Source organism: Mustela nivalis (assembly GCF_964662115.1).
Source record: "Mustela nivalis genome assembly, chromosome: 18".
NCBI lineage: Eukaryota > Metazoa > Chordata > Mammalia > Carnivora > Mustelidae > Mustela > Mustela nivalis.
This window is the reverse complement of record NC_139037.1, coordinates 54191312-54205179: the sequence shown is the minus strand read 5'-3', so window position 1 is coordinate 54205179 and position 13868 is coordinate 54191312. Positions and strand designations below refer to the sequence as shown.

General features: G+C 55.2%; 1 protein-coding gene across 1 annotated transcript in view; it reads right to left on the bottom strand.

Moving 5' to 3' along the window:
• Nucleotides 1-8495, bottom strand: part of LRRC4B (leucine rich repeat containing 4B) — a 36412-nt gene extending 27917 nt beyond the window's left edge. The window contains exon 1 of the mRNA XM_082710163.1: nt 8371-8495. The gene's annotated coding sequence lies outside the window, so the exon portion shown is untranslated. The remainder of the gene's footprint in view (nt 1-8370) is intronic.
• Between the last annotated feature and the right edge of the window lie 5373 nt (nt 8496-13868).

Below are 13868 nucleotides of genomic sequence, written 5' to 3'. Positions count from 1 at the left end.
GAGAAGTACCGCCCTTGGCCAGTGGAGGGGAGTCTGGAGGAGGTGATGTCAAAGCTGAACCTGAAGGATGTGGTGGGCTGGGGACCAAAGAATCCACCGGGGTGCAAAGGCCTGGGGGCCAGAGAAGCAGGTGGGAGTCAGAGAGCTGTGCGGAATCCAGCTCAGTCACAAAGATGTCCTACCTCCACAGGAGGCTGAGAGGCAGGGGTGCTGGGGGGGGCATGTTGAGGCAGGGGAGGTGTAGGGAAAGACCCCTCTAAGTGAACTGGGCCGAGGCTGAAGTCTGGGGAGGAGTTGGGCCAAGAGTCCAGGGGAAGAAGCTGAGGCCATGGCTGGGGCTTTAGGGATGGAGAGGAAGGAGACAATGAAAAGACACAGCAAAATGGCAAAAGCGGTGGAACTTAGAGGAGATGTAGGAGGTGAGGGAGAGGGAGAAGCCAAGTCCTCCTTAAAGATCTAGGGTCAGATTCTAAAAGCTAGGAGAGGGGAGAGGGCGGGAGAGGAGGCTGGGGGTGGGGGAAGAGAAGAGACAGGTCCCTGGACACAGGACCACCAAACTCAGCCTTTGCCGGTAGGGGGTGGGCCCGCTTACGCTGGCAGCCTGCATGTTCCCAGATGTTCCAGGAGCTGTGGCGGAGGGCCCCAGTCTGTCCCTGGCTGTGAGGCTGTGGGCCAGCCCCTCAGTCTCTCTGCTCCTGTTTCCTCTCTGTAACACAGGGCATCGGGAACACTCTCCCGCGGCCAGGGGGCCCAGGACAGAGTCTGGCACTTTACAAGTGACAGGCAAGGGTGAGCTAGGATACAAGGTTTGGCTGCTATGTGGCTCCAGGCCTGTGTGGCTGCCAGTCTTCTGCTAGCAGCCTTGCTGTCACTTCATTTCCTCCTCTGAGAAATGGGAATTAATAAGATACCACATGACAAAGGGCTGGGAGGGCAAGGGGCTAGGGGACACTGCAGCAGCTGTCTACCAGCCAGGAGAGAACTGTTCCAGGACCTCATGTGTTGCTGTCCGGTGGCACTCTCTGCGACTCTGCAAACGCTCTTTTTTTGTGCTGGCCAGTATGGTAGCCATGAGCATGTGTGGCTAGTGAGCACTTGCTGAGTGGTGTGTGACTGAGGAATTGAGTTAATTTAATTTAAATTAATCTAAATGTCAATGGCCACACGTGGCTGTGGCTGCAGTGGTCTCTGTATTGGACAGCATGGTTCTAATTGCTGCTGTGGCTGTCCTGGTGTGTCCAGCTGGACTCCAGTCCTGCCTGGAACTGGTTCTGTCTGAGTCCCCAACACTTGGGCTCCTTCTGCTCCGATGCCCTGCCAGGCGACCTCATGGGGCTCTTACGGGACTCTCCAGGAGCCACGGAGATCAACCCTGGGGAACTGAACTTTACTGAGGGTTAAAATGCTCTGCCTGTGTCATCCTAGGCCTGCAGGAAAGGAACTACAGCAAGTCCACTTTACGGATGGGTATACTGAGGCCTGGTGACATCCTTGCCATACCTGTGAACACCCAGACCAGCAGGCTCCAAGGTAGAAGCTTGACCTCTAGGCCCCTGTATTCTGTGTACACTCAGCGGTTCTGTGTGGCTCTGGGATGTGGGGACTGTGTAACACCACTAAATTGACTCTGCTTGGAGGAAAAGCTAGGGCCTGGCCTGGTGTGTGAGGTTTTCAAAACAGATGTCACTGCCAAGGCTTCAGCAGGGTGTGTGAGGTGAGTTTGCAGGTGGGAGGGATGCAGGGCCAGCCACCTTGACTGTTGCCTCCCTGGCTCCTTCTCCTCTTGCTGTCCCTTGGAAGGGCAATTTTGCAATTTGTCTTTACTCAGGATGTGTATAACTAACTTTAAAAAGTGGGGGATGGTGGAATGTATACTACTAAAAGTAATAAAAAGTTGAAAACCACTTGAACTGGAGCAGTTTTGAAGTGTAAATTCTGACCAGGGTGAGGGAGGACTGTCAGGGTGAGGCAGAGGGACCTCCCTTCCTGGGGCTGCTGGGCCTGGAGCACCCTGCACTCCATTTCAGGACGAATCAGGAACTCTTCTCCTCCCTCCCCCTGCTCTGGGGAAGAGTGTGCTCAAGGGTGGGCTAGACCCTGGTTAGAACCTCAGCCGTCACAATTACCAGCCATGTAGCCTGGGAAAGGGATATATCTTCTTGGGGCTTCAGTTTGCTCATCTGTGAAATGGGGAAAATGGCTAATCTACGTGTGGCGGTGGTGGAGATTCAGCGGTCCCATATCCGTGATGGGCCAGGTGCAGTGCATGGCACACAGGAAGCTTTCCCTGGAATGATTCTCTCACTGTGAACACCTTCCTCCTCTGCGCCATCACACCATCACTCTAGGACGACGGGGAGCTGGAGAGTGCGCTGGTGTCTTGGAAACTTGGGTTCAAACTCTGACTCGCCACTTGCTCACTGTGTTCCCCCACCTCATGTCACTGTCTGGCTTTGTCTGTGAAGATAATGACACCCAGCTTGGTGGGAATTCATGGTGACATGTCCAGTGCTGGGCATTTAAAGACAGGGGCATTTAAAGTTATTTATTCTCACTGGGTCAGAAGAACAAATCTCTTCCTCATTCTGTGACTCAGTCTCCCCCTTCCCATATGTAAATCCAGCATTTCTGGCTGGATCATATCAGGGAGTGGGGGGCCCACTGAATCACCTGGGGAATCTCTGTCTCTGCCCCACCAGCTATACATGGATTGGACACCCCATGCCTCATGAGGAAAGCCCCCTGTGAGAATCGGGGTGGGTAGGTCCTTTCCCCTAGGGGGCATAACAAGGGCATAAAAAAGACTGAGGGACAGAGAGCCCTTAAGTTACAGGACTCCTAATGTCTCTTTTAAAGTCTAACCTTCTATGAGTCTACTCCTACTAACAGTCTGATTATTGTTATTATTAGCAACCCTAATTTCTACTTGGAGGGCCTTCTGGACCCACAGGTCCGCTCTCTGGGGCTCAGCTTGGGGAAGCAATCCGCAGGGCCACCCACTCCTGGGTTTGCAGTCCCAGCCGAGCCACTTCCGGCTGTTGGCGTTGGGCAAGAACCTCAGTTTCTCTGAACCTCAGTTTCCCTGTACGTCTAAGGGGATGATGATTGTGCTTCCCCTGGAGGTCTACCATGAGAAGTAAATGGAACAGATCCACACAGAATGCTAGCGCAGAGCCTGGCTTGTGGTTATTATTACCTCGGGCCCTGTGTCTGAGGCTTCTGGGCAAGAGGAGGGCGTATTTCAGCATTTACTGCTTGGGATTTGTCCCCCAGGGAGAACTGGGCCTGGCACTGCTCTCTGACCCTTGTCTCAGCATTTGAACAAGAGCTCTGAAGCCTAAGCTCAACTCCCTGGGCAGGAGAGAGGGCTAGGGGGTTTGGAGGGTTGGGTCCTGGCTGAGACAGAAGGGAGTGGCCTGGGCTGCTGGCCCAGCTCCTCCTCACTCCCTCCCTCCTCCCCTTCTGGGTCATATACAGGGTTCCCCACTGGACCCAGCATTCTCACTCTTGGCAGCCCTCTAGGGGACCCAGTGGTCCCCTGGAATGGACTTCTGCCTGACCCCCAACTGCAGGGTCCCTTACCAGCCATTCTCCCAGGCCTCTAATGCAGCCCTCCCGCCCCCCACCTCCACCTGCCATGACAACAGTTGGGCGTGTGGGTTTCCAGGCAACAAGGGGGCATTTTGCTACTGTTCTTACTCTTCTGCCACTCCCCTGTCTGCCAGAGCCACCTTACTCTCCGGAATCTGGAAGGGAGGGGAAAGGGGCTCCGGCTCAGTGAGGATGGAAAAAACTCAGAGATGAGGAGGTTTCCTGCACACCACCAGAGAGGAAAGAAAGATGTGCTCCTTACACCCCGAAAAGGTGATGATGGAGGACCTAATCCTGGGTCTGAGATCTGTAATGGGACCTGCTCCCCGACCTGGAGGTAGGACCTAATGAAGTCTCTCCAAGAATAGAGCCCCAGGCCCACCACCATGCCCCCTGTCCTCTAAGACCTACACTTGGACCGGATGAACTTCCAAATATGCATGCGTCCCCCAAAACACAGGGAAACCTACCCTGCCTGGGAGGCAATCCCACACTAGGGGGCAAGTGTGGGGTCTGTGGTCCTCCCAGGCCACCCACAGCCCAGGACAGGCTGCAACATGGTGGCTTCAATGCAGCACTGAGTCTAGAACACTGCAAGGGGCCTGCGGTTTCACAGCTGACCCTGACCGTAGAGAGCTTGTGGGTGCCCTGCACCCTGGTGGTCTCGTGAGTTCCTGCTTTGGCCCTGCAGGGGCAGGTTAGCTAAAGCAGGGCCCAGTTCCAGCAGGCCGCAGAGCTAGGGCAGTGCCAGGGAGGAGGATGGGGCAAGAGGAGCAGGCAGGTAAAGCCCCTGGCCGAGGAGCCCAGATTTTGGAAAGAAACCCAAAGAAGCAGCATGGGGAGAGTGACAGGGCAAAAAAAGAGCCATGAGGAGAGGAAAGAGCCAGGATTGAAAACTCAGCCGCCTACAGAGCCAGGCAGGTAAGACAGATGGAGGAGAGTGGGGAGTGGTGGCCAGCAGGCCCCTGAGCACGGCCCATGGCTAACCCGGAAGGAGAATTTTTCAAAAGAAGTTGATAATCTGAATGTTTCCTGATGGAGCACATTGCATGAGTTTCAAGTGTACAACATAATGATTCGATATTTGTGAAATGATCACTACAACAAATCTAGTTAACATTCATCACCACACACAGTTACAATTTTTTTCCTGTGACGAGAATGGATTTTTCTGTGAAATCACTTTTTTTTTTTTTTTAAAGTTGACAACACATAAAACACTTTGGAAGCACTGGGGGTAAAGAACACTCCCAGCCCACAGGACAGCAGGGTAAGTGCTCAGGAATATGGGAAAGTGAGCACAGGGAAGAAGCAGTAGGAGGCAGGGAGGACAGAGGGGCTGGTGTAGGTGAGGGAGAGTGACCCAGAGGAGCGGAGGGCAGTGCTGAGCCCAGACTGGAAACTGAGGCAGATTTCACAGCAGATGGGCACTGAGAAGGAAAGACTGATGCATAAATTCAAGGTGTAGCTGGTTAGGCAGGGGCAGGAAGGCACTGGGCTGCAGGGGAAGAAGGGCAGCCTGGGGGAGAGGTGATGGGAGGGGGGCTGGATAGAGACAGGAGGTCCCCGTGACACCTTAAGAGAAATGCCAGACCAGAGGTGGGGAAGGGTGAAAGATGGGGTGCGATAGTGGAGAGAAGGCTGCCACCCCAGCAGGCAAATCAGGTGAGCACAGGCGTGGGGAGGAGAGGAGACAAAGATGCATGCAGACTATGGCAGGAGCCAGGGCACTGGAAGAAGTCGAGAGAGTTCAACGCCTCCCTCTGCCCGCACCTTTCAGACTGTCCCTGGCCTCTCCTACTCTATGTCTTAATTCTGCTGTCCCCTCAGTGACGAGATCCCTGGGAGCTCTCTGACTCAGGGTGCATTCTGTCAACTGCTTCTGGGTGGGATTAAGGGTGATGGCAGGGGTCCAGCGGGAGATGTGCAGTCAGCACATGCCCGTGCCCCTCGAGCTGGGCTGGGGTGAGGGGGTGGATGAGCTTGGGTGCAAGTGCAGCTCTGCAGCTGCATCAGAGGCCTGTGGGGATGCATCCCCAGGGTTCCAAGGCCACCCCATGCCTCTCACCGTTGTGTCTCTTTGTGCGTGTGAGTTCATGAGGTGACTGTGTTCGAGGCCTCTCTGGCCATCATGCTTCTCCGTGGAGTACTGTCTTTGTCTATCCCTCTGGGTCTCTGTGTAGGAAGGACAGAGTGTGTCTGTATGTGCACATGACTCCAGGTCTTTCTCCTGGCCTCTGGCTGACTCTGGGTACCGCAGCCCTGTTTGTAACTGGGTCTCTGGCTGCCAGCATGTGTGTGTGTGTGTGCACGCGCGCGTGTGTGCGCACCTCTGCCCACACATGCCTCTGTGTCTTTCTCACACGCTCTCACCCTCTGCCTAGGGCTGATTTGGGTCTCTCACAGTGAGACACTGTGCCCCTAACGCCCCTGCCCCTCTGGTGCTGAAGTGTTCCCTGGCTCCTTCTTGCCAGCACCGTGGGTAGCTAGGCACCCTCCCTGAGTCTGTGGCTCCCTGTGTCTCTGCCTGGCCCTCTTGCTCTTCCTCCTCTGTGTATGTGGATGGTGTGTGTTTCCCTGGCTGACTCTCGCTTTCTTCAGAAATTAAGTGAGTAACTCTGTGTATGTCTGGCTCCGTGGTGATGCACCCTGATTTTGTGTGTGTGTGTGTGTGTGTGTGTGTGTGTTTGGGAGTCAGGTCCCCTCTCTCACACCAGCTGTGCCTCTCTCTCAGGCTCCCACCCTTCCCTGCCTTGTCTAAGGGTCTTTTTCAATGCCTCTCTGCTGCTTCATTCTCTGCCCCTCCTGAGTGCGTGTGTGGACAACTGGGTGGCCAGGATTAGAGGAGACTCAGGAAAGAGCGGGAGGAAGGCGGGAAGGGGAAGAGGGGGCCGCAATATGCGGGTTAGAAGGAGCTAGGAGACAGAAGATGCTACCGGAAGAGGGAGGGGCCCATCCTGGCCATGGTCCTGGGGAGTGGGGAGGTTTTAGGGGGGAGAGGATGCTGCTGGCTGCCTGGACCAGGAGGGAAGCAACTCCGGCTACTCCCAGCTGCCGTTGGAGCCCGAGTTCCTGTCTGGCGGCTGCGCGGCGGGACTCAGGATGTGAGGCGCATAGCAATGGGGCGCTGCGGAGGCTCGACTGCAGCTCCCAGCTGGGGAGGGGGATGGGGAGGGGGCTGTGGGGCAGCCCTGAGGCTCCCTTGCCCCTCCCCCTTCCCAGCTGGGCTCTCCCCAGGGGATTTCCCCACCCTGAGAAAGTGAACTAGAGCGGGGCCTGAGGCTTGGGGAGCAGGGCAGGGAGAAGGAGAGGGTGCTCCAGAAGAGCAGCAGAGGTGGGGGTGGGGAGAGAAGGGTCAAGATGGGAGTGGCAGAAAGAAAGGGATGGGGAGGTAGGCAAGGGGGCATCGTGGGCATGGTAAGTTAGACCCGGGAGAGAGACTGGCTGGGAGCCTGGCAGGAGAGAAGGGAGGAGCTCGTGGAAGTGGGGGCCCGCAAACTTGGGTGGAACCCTGGACAGAGCCTGGGCCATGGACTCCTGGACTGTTGAGTTGGAAGGAGACAGCGGCAGGAAAGAGAGGCTTCAGAGAGGAGGGCTTTCAGAATGGGGGATCTGGGGTTGGGGGATTCCATGCGGCGGGCAGACAGGGAGACAGGGCCAGGGTCTCTGAGTGAGGAGAGGTTATAAAAGGCAACCCCAGACATGGATGGGTATGTGAGAGAGACACGCTGGTGGTAGTGCTAGGGAGAGCCCCCACAAGGATCCTAAACAGAGAGGGGAGAAGACAAGGGTTCCTGAGAAGAACAAGGTAGGGAGGGTGGGAGTGAAGCTAGAGGAGAGAGGGGCTAAAGTGGGGGTCTTCTGGAGAGAAGGTCAAGGGAAGGGGTCTCTGGGGGCAGAGTACCCTGAAGGGAAGATGAGGTACAGTTAAAAGGTCTTAGAAGAGCAGGTGTGGGAGTGGAAAGCCAACAAATGGGGGGGGGGTAGGTCCCCAAGAGGAGAGGGCTAAGGAGGGTAGAGGGAGGGAGGTAGTGGTTCCGGGAGACACATGCCCAAGGATAGAAGGCCCCCCCCAAGCAGAATGGGGTCAAGGAAGCGGGTCTTGGGAAGAGGGAAGGACAGGGGTTTTGCTGCCCACCGGCAGGGGTTGGGGGACCCCAGAGGGAGAAGGGCTGAAGATTGGGGAGGGGGTAGTCTCGCTCCCCAGTCACCCCCTCCGTCTTTCCCATTCTCACTTCCCAAACTCCCCGGTTCTCCCTGGTTGCCAAGGCAACCGCTCCTGCCAGGCGCGGTCACCAAGGAAACCCCGTGCCCGCCTCTCCCCCCTTCCCCATCACTGGCTTGCCCCCCCACCCCAAGCAGCAGCGGTGTGGAGGGTGGGAGGGGCAATGGTGGGGGAAGAACTCGGGCTCCCACCCCAGAAAGGGGGGCCCACATCTACACCCGTCAAGCACCCCCCCCCCCAAGCCTACATCTTCAGCCCCACAGCTCGATAGGCTTAGCGACTGCCGGACGTACACCACCACCACCACCCTGCCTGTCCCCAAGGCAGTGGCGACCCCCAACACAGAACTCGCTTGGCCGGGAGAACCCCCACCCGACTGCCTCCCCCACCCGCTTAGGCTCTCCATCAGGCCCCGCCCACTGTCCTCTGCCACCGACCCCCCCCATCCCGGAGGAGGCCTTAGACCACGGTCCCCTAATTAAGAGAATGCCCCCCATCCACCCTCCGTGGTTCTGCCTCCCGCCCCCACCCGGCGCCCCTCCGCGGCTACTCACAGCGAGGAAAGGGGCTCCTTCTGGGGGGCAGCATGCCCGGCCCATGGGGGGAGGACCCCCCCAATGAGGCACAGGGATTCGGGGTGCGAGGCCCGCTGCGGGGAGGCACGGGGGGCGGGGCTGCGGCCGGGCCGGGTCTCTGGAGTTCTCCCCCCTCCCCGGCTCCTGGATGGGGAGGGGGTTTCCGCAGTGGCAGCAATGAGATTCGGGGGGCCGCTCTGCCTCCTCGCTCGCCCGCCCGCCTGCCTGCCGCCCGGCCCGGCGCCCTCGCCTGCCGGCCCTCCGCCCGCCTTCCTTCTTGCCTTCCTTTCTTTCCTTCTTTCTTTCCTTGCTTCCTTCCTTCCAGCCTTCCTTCCTTCCTTCCTCCCTCCTCGGGCCGCCGGCGCCGCTCTCCCCCCACCCCACCCCCCCAGGCCCCGGCCCCGGCCCCGGCCCCCGCCTCGGACGGTGCGGCAGCGACCGCGAGCAGCCGAGAGCGGCGGAGACGGGAGCGGAATACTGATGATGGAGGGGGAGCGAGAGGGAGGGGAGGGAGGGTGCCGGGAGGGTGGGGGGGGGAGAGGCTGCCCGGGAAGGAAAGGAGGGGGGAGAGGAGAGAGGGGAGGGAGGGCAGAGAGGAGGAGAGGGAGAAGAAGAGGGGGAAGAGAGAGGAGGGAGGAAAAAAAGCAGAGGATGGTTAAGGGAGAGAAAGGGGGAGGGACGACGAGAGGGTGGAAGGGGTAAGGGTGGAGGGTGGAAGAAACAGAGGGAAGAAGGAAAAGGGAAGGAAAGGAGAGGAGGGAAGGAGAAGAGAACGAAGGAAATCGATAGGGAGAGGGAAAGAGGGGAGGTAAGAGGGGGAGGAAAGAGAAGGAAGAGAAGGAGGAGTGGAGGGGAGAAATGGAGAGACAGGAGAGGGAGGGACAGTGTCCTGGACTGAGGGGAAGCAAGGGGTGGAGAAAGCCCTAGTACACCACTGGTAAATATTTGCAGAATGAATGTGGGAGGGAAGGGAGAGAGAGATGATACAGGGGAAGAGGGGATGGACAGAGGAGGAGGAAAGAGGCCCCAGAGGGAAGTGGCTAGGGGACAGGGACAGGAAAAGGCCCAGGAGCAGAGAAGAGGAGGAAGGAAAGAAGGCCTCCTCTGCAGACAATGTGGGGAGAGGGGTCTAGGTGCTCTCTGTTAGAGCTAAGAGCCAAGGGAAGCTTGCAGAACGGGGGAAGAGGGCAGGGAGGAACTCAGCTAGACAGAACGGAGAGGATGGAGGATGGAGGAAGACCCATAGTGGGGTAGAGGAGAGGAAAGAGCCAGGTCCAGGGAGTCAGAAGACTGAGAGCTGGAACTTTGAAGGCACTAGGTAGGGGGAGCCTGAGGACAGATACGTGGGGCATTCCTCATTCCTCCAACCCCCTGTGTGCCTCCCCGCACCCCCAAATGCAGCACCAAGAGAGAAGGATCCATTTTCTAAACAAGGATACTGGGCTATTGGGCCCTTAAAGGATCAAGGGCAGGATCCAAATCCAGAGTCCTGGGCTCTGGAAAGGTTATTTTGAAGGGGCCCCTCCCTGGCCCAGACCTGTCAGGTGGAGGCGCCTGGAAGGGGGCAGAGAACAAAGCCCCATGGACTCCCCATCCTCATCCTCTCACCTCCCCCAGGTGTTGGCAGCTGGTGCTGGGGACACATTTAGAGCTGTGAAGTGACACTGAACCTCGGGTTCAGGGAGTGGGGGAGGGAGGATGCAGAACCCCAGAGGTCACCTTGCCTTCTCTCTGCCCCATCAACTCCCCCTGTCCACTCTGCTGAAAGACTGTAAATTAAGGGTAAAGAAACCTAGAAGGGGGGTGAAAGGAGGCAGCCTTTTCAGGACACTTAATTTCCTTCCAAGTGCTGAAATTAGGGCAGAAATCTCACCTCTTCCTTGTCCCCCCTCCCCCAGCAAGAAGTCAGGCAACAAACTTGGGACTTGGGGTAGAGAGAAAAGGTAAAAATTCCTTTCCTCTGTCCCAGAGTCCCAGAGAGACCGCCTCCTTCTCTTTGTCCTTCTCCTTCTGAGAGCCCCAGGGAGGGGAAAGTGTGGTCCCTCCACCCCCACAGGCAGAAATGAGATGCGGTGGTGGCTGTTCTGGGGAAGGAGGGGACCGGGAGATGGGAAGGAAAGTGCCCCAGACAGACGTAATGAGCCAGAGCGGGAGACAGACCTGGAGTTCTTGAGCAACAAGTGAGGTCACATTTGGGTGCAGAAGCAGCAGCTGTGGGTGGGGACAGGAGAGCTACAAAGAGGGGAGGCCATGAGAAGAGAGACAGGCAAGGGCCACAGAGCAACAGGTGGATTTTGAAGCTTTGGGTTCCCACCTGGATGCCACTCAAGTCTGGTTTAGGAGATTGGAGGAGTGAATGTGTGCGCACCCCGAAGTGCGACGCAGCACAGGCCAAGGTAAGTGGTGGTGGTGGCAAAAATGCAGTGATCATGGCAGCCAGTGCGTCCGGAAGGCATACTATTATACCACCACAGTCAGAGGCTCGGCTGAGCGCTTCATGAGCATCTTGTTGGCTCCATGCAACTACCCTGAACTTGACTCCTGGGCATATGGGCGCTGGCAGACACAGGCCAGCATTAACTCTTTCATTACTAGAGGGTCCCTGGGAGAGGCCAGTGTGGGGAAGTAGGGAAGAACTTCAATATCTTACCCACCTGTGAGCTTCCGGTCCCTGGTCTGAAGCTCTGCCTGTAGGGAGTGATGACCCCTGTGGGAGGGAAGGAGAAACAGGTTACCATCAAGCACCAGTGTTCACTGAAGACCGCCTCAGTGCCTGGTGCTGGTCTTGGGGGCCCTGAGAATCAGCTGGAGAACAGGACAGAGCACCATCCCTGTACTCGTGGGGCTCAACTTCCAGAAGGGAGGTAACCCAAAGACCTACTTCAGATAAATAAAAGGGGGTACTATGGAGGAGAGGGGCTGGTCAGGCATTGGGAGGACAGACTTGAGATGGCCAAAGGAAGCAGCTTCCGAGCCAAGGCATACATGATGAGAAAGAGGCAGCTATGAGGGGGCACAGAGAAGGGGTCCCTGGAAGAAGGCACATGGGGAGCCGAGGCCCTGCAGGAACAGCAAGCTTGGGCTATTTGAGAGAGGAGATGGGTGTGGTGGAAGATGGTGAGAGACAGGGGAGTGGGAGAAGAGGATGGCAGAGTGCCGGCTTTGGCTCAAACATAGTACCAAATGTTGACAACATTCCTTTGGACCCTAAGTTTTGCCCTAAAGCTTAATTCAGGTGGCAGTCCTGAGTAACCAAAAACCCTGACCTGCATTTTTCTTTTGTGTTTTCAACACTGACTGGGGCTTAGGATGCAAACCATATCACCTAAGAAGGGGTGGCAGTGACCCAGGAGCCCCTGTAACACTGGAGACTCAAAAGTCTGTTTATTATTTCAAAAAACTAAATGTAAATTGCGTGTGTCCTTTGGGAGGGCATTTCAGAGGTTAACCCAAACATCAAATTTCTCTGCTTCAGGCTGTTAAGAAAAAACATTTTCTTTCTTTTTTAAAAGAAATAATTTTCTAGAGGCACCTGGGTGGCTCAGTTGGTTAAGCATCTGCTTTTGACCCAGGTCATGATCCCAGGGTCCTGGGATGGAGCTCTGCCTCTCCGCCAGCTCCCTGCCTCTGCTGGGATAGGGAGTCGGCTTCTCTCTCTCCCTCTGCCCCCATCCCTGTGCTCTCTCTCTCTCTCTCTGTCTCAAATAATAACATCTTAAAAAAACACACACAAATTTTTTTAATCTACTCAGTATTAACAGCTTGTCTCACCCTGATCAGAAGTTCTGATGGGTAGTTAGGTGTACTTTTGATAGAGTGTGGGCAAAGGAAATTTTCCCTCAATGTAGTTTGGTTTGCTTAGAAAACACTTTCAAAGTGGGATCCATGGGAAACAGAGGAGAGGTATCACCCCCTTTCCAACCCCAGTATTTATGTGTTTTGTCCAGTATACTACACTGAGCAACTGCCATGGGTCTTCACCTCCACTAGTACATAATCATGATCGTCACCAGTGGTGGAGAGTTCTAGGAAGGGGGAAACGTCATGGTGGACTTACCCCCAATTCTGTGCTTCACTGTATCTCTAACTCAAACCTTAACCTTAATTCTGAGGAGAGATGGTGACCACCGGAAAATGAACACAGGGTTAGATGCTCGACTTTTACACAGTGGAACCAACTGTTGCCTGCTCCTCAGATCGCATTTCCCAAAGAAAACAATGAACTCCTCCCCACATGCTCTGACACTCCTCTGTGTGCTGTACTTGTGTTGCCTGTTGGACCAGAGGGCCCTGGTGACTTTTTAGGCCAATGGGATGTGGCAGCAGTAATGCCATGTGACTTTCAAGGCTAGGTCATAAAAGAGATGAAGCTTCTGCTTTATGCTGGAATATTCACTCTTCAGCCTTTGGTGGCTATATCAGCTGATCCTACCCTGAGGGAGGCAGTTCATAGGAAGCCAGAGAAAGGAAAACAGAGAGAGGTCTGACACTACCAGAGGTGGAACTGAGTCCTGGCCAACACACAGCTGCTTTAGCTCTCTTGTCACAGTGCTCACCACCATCTCCCTATGTCCACTTTAGAGATCTAGAGCCAGAACTGCCCAGAGGAGTCCTTCCCAAATTCTTGATTCACAGAAACCTTAAGACATAATAGAATGATTTTGTTGTTTTAAGCCACTAAGTTTTTTTTTTTAAGATTTATTTATTTATTTGAGAGAGAGAGCGAGAGAGAGAGAGCACATGAGCACAGAGGGAGAGGGAGAAACAGACTCCCCACTGAGCCAACAGTCTGATGTGTCTCCACTAAGTATTGAGAGTGATTTGTGAGTCACCTGGGCGGCTCAGTTAGTTAAGCAACAGCCTTTGGCTTGGGTTATGATCCCGCAATCCTGGGATTGAGCCCCACATCAGGTTCCTTGTTCAGCAGGGAGCCTGCTTCTCCTTCTCCTTCCGCCTGCCTCTCCCCTTGCTTGTGCTCAATTTCTCTCTATATTAAATAAATAAATAAAACCTCTTAATTAAAAAAAGAGAGAGTCATTTGTTACACAGCAATAGATAACTACGACAGTCAGCAACACAGACCATAAGCACCATAGTTTTTTGTCAGACAGGGAAGTCTCAAGCCATCTGCTTCCACAAGTGGTCGAAAGTTTGGTGGAAATAAGCATGTATCCCACCCTGGTCTTAGTTTCTAGATATTATTCCCCCCAAAAGACCCAGACTCCTTGAAAAAGCAACTGCTTTCAGGTTTAGGGTAGGGCAAGTACAAAGTAAGCCTGGGACATCTTTTGCACCAAAAAGACAAGAAAGTGCTCCAAGTCTAATGGCTTCACATTAAAAGGACACTGGGGCCAGCTTGAAAGGGTTCTACTGGCAAAAATTGGGATGAATCGAGCACCATAAGGAATGACTATGACAGTAACATGTTTTGTGTTTGTATGTCACACAGACACAGAAATGTGTGTGTAAATGTACAC